This window comes from Alosa pseudoharengus, unplaced genomic scaffold (assembly GCF_046254945.1).
Source record: "Alosa pseudoharengus isolate Yale_2024_CS ecotype anadromous, Long Island Sound unplaced genomic scaffold, YU_APseudo_1.1 YU_APseudo_1.1_scf_7, whole genome shotgun sequence".
NCBI lineage: Eukaryota > Metazoa > Chordata > Actinopteri > Clupeiformes > Clupeidae > Alosa > Alosa pseudoharengus.
In genome coordinates this window covers 14,813,297-14,815,796 of record NW_027468859.1, presented here as the reverse complement: position 1 = coordinate 14,815,796, position 2,500 = coordinate 14,813,297, and the positions used below count along the sequence as shown (strand labels likewise).

The 2,500-nt window shown below is 36.8% G+C and overlaps 1 protein-coding gene across 3 annotated transcripts in view; it reads left to right on the top strand.

The window, feature by feature from the left end:
• atad2b (ATPase family AAA domain containing 2B) overlaps positions 1-2,500 on the top strand; it is a 136,675-nt gene that overhangs the window by 32,770 nt on the left and 101,405 nt on the right. The gene's annotated exons all lie outside the window — the stretch shown is intronic.

Below are 2,500 nucleotides of genomic sequence, written 5' to 3'. Positions count from 1 at the left end.
GTTTTAAAGTAAATTCTGTGACTTACTGGAAGCCAATGCAGGGACTTAAGTATTGGAGTAATGTGGTCAATTCTTTTAGTTTTTGTGAGAACCCAAGCCGCTGCATTTTGTATCATCTGAAGCTGTTTGATAGTCTTTTTAGGAAGGCCTGTGAAAAGCCCATTGCAGTAGTCAACCCTACTGGAGATGAATGCATGAATACTAGGGTGGTCCTTATATGGGGTAAAACATTTTTTTTTGGAAATGTTCAACTCTCACCCCCTAAATGTGTTAGGATATCAATAAAAACACACTGTGCAAAATTTTGAATTGTTCCTACAATATCTAGAGGTAGCTCAAGGCCTTTGAATATTTCCGGAATCACTCATTTTTGCAGACATTGTACCATTTTAGAACGCACAACAAAATAAAATGCAATATTATTTGTTGGTCAGACTATAATAATATAAAGGAGAATAGCAATAATAAACAATGTCAATTAAATCAATAGCCTAATGAAATAAACAATGAAAATGAGGGGGAAAAAAGCAATAATAAACAATAATGTCCATTCAATCAATAATATAAAAACAATAGCATGGTAAGACTACATTAAAGAGAATATCAATAGTAAACAACAATGTCAAATTAATCAACAGCCTAATGGAAATAAAACAATATTTTACAAACTATAATGCATAAGAAGCGCTTAATGAACTAAGTGCATGTTGAACAGATATGCCTTTAGACCCCTTTTAAATGACCCAAAACTATCACAGGAACGGAGACCACTGGGCAACTCATTCCACCAACATGGAACCACTCAGGAGAGTCTTGAATTTGACCTAGTGTTTATGACTGGTCGACATAACAGACGCTCATCAGAAGACCGCAATGGGCAGTTGGGAAAGTATATCTTGATCATTGAATTAAAATAACAAGGAGCAGATCCAGTCAGTGTCCAAGGCCAAAGGCCAAAGTGACAGATTTAAGTTGTATCATCATATTGTACAGTTGTACACCCGGGACGTCCTCTTTCTCTTTGGGCCAGGAGAAAGTCTCCATCTTCTGGATTCTTGAGAAGAATGAGTGCATCTTGATGTGCAATATCAAACAGGTCTCCCAACTGGTCTATGAAAGCCTCTATATTGCACTGCTGAGTCTCAGAAGTTCTCTTGGCATTTTTCTTCAGCTTCTGCCACTTGTCGTGAAGTGTTTCCAGTTGTTTTATGGCATGTTGGGGACGAACGGGAATCCTAGCCTTGTCCTAGAATACCAAGACTTCTTTGATCACCGCAAGTTTTTTTTCAATGTTTTATGGTGATATTACAACAAACATAAAACCTGCTTCTTGAAGGGTAACTTTGTTCCAGTTATTTCAGTCTCTTCTGATCCAAGTAACCATATAGCGATATAGCGGATTTGCTTCGTGTTGCTTCAGCCATTGTCTCAGTGTATATTGTCTATTGTGCTTCATTCACATTGATGCCTTGAAAGACATTTCACAACTAAAACAGGAGTTGCTATGAATTGCTCACAACAGCATATTATTGGGAAATACCGGAATCAGCAGATGAGATCAGCAAATACGCATTGCAAATGTGAGTGGACAATATGGAATTCCCATTTTAATGTGGTCACCAATAATCAATACACATTGACTGCATGGTCAAATAAGTCCATTGCTGCCATAAGCATATATTATTAATCAACTATACATCCTAGCACAATGCATCACATAATATGCAAATAATCCGGAATATGCACACTGCACAGTATGTGTTAAACTTCAAAGGTCTTGAGCAACCTCTAAATATTGATTAATATTGATACAATTTTGCCCAATTATTTTTTTTATTTATTCAAACATATTTGTGGGGTGAGAGCATGAACTTTCAAAAGTTGAAAAATAAGGACCACCCTAATGAATACGTTTTTCTAGATCATGTTTAGACATTAGCCCTCCAAGTTTGGCAATGTTTTTGAGGTGGTAAAAAGCTGATTTAGTTATTGCTTTCATGTGGCTGTTTAAATTTTAGATCACTGTCAATTATGACACCAATATTTCTAACCGTATCCTTTGCTTTAAGCCCTTTAATATCAAGGAGAGTGACAACCTTAAGTCTTTCCTCTTTTTTACCAAATATAAGTACTTTTTTCTTTGTTCATTTGAAGAAAATTTTGAGACATCCAGTTGTTAATTTTGTCAATACACTGACAAAGAGATTCAAGGGGACCATAGTCATTAGGTGAAAGCTAAGTTAAATTGGGTGTCATCGGCATAGACATGATTGGAAATCAAATTGTTTGTCCAAGTGGGAGCATATAGAGGTTGAATAATAGTGGCCCCAAGATTGACCCCTGGTGGACACCACAGGTCAAGGATGTTGGTGTAGAGGTACAGTTGCCGATAGCAACAAGCAAACTCCTTTCTTGTAGGTATGATTTGACCCAGTTGATGACTATACCTGAAAGTCCAATCCAGTGCTCTAATTCCAGCAGTGTCCATGTTGTTATCAGA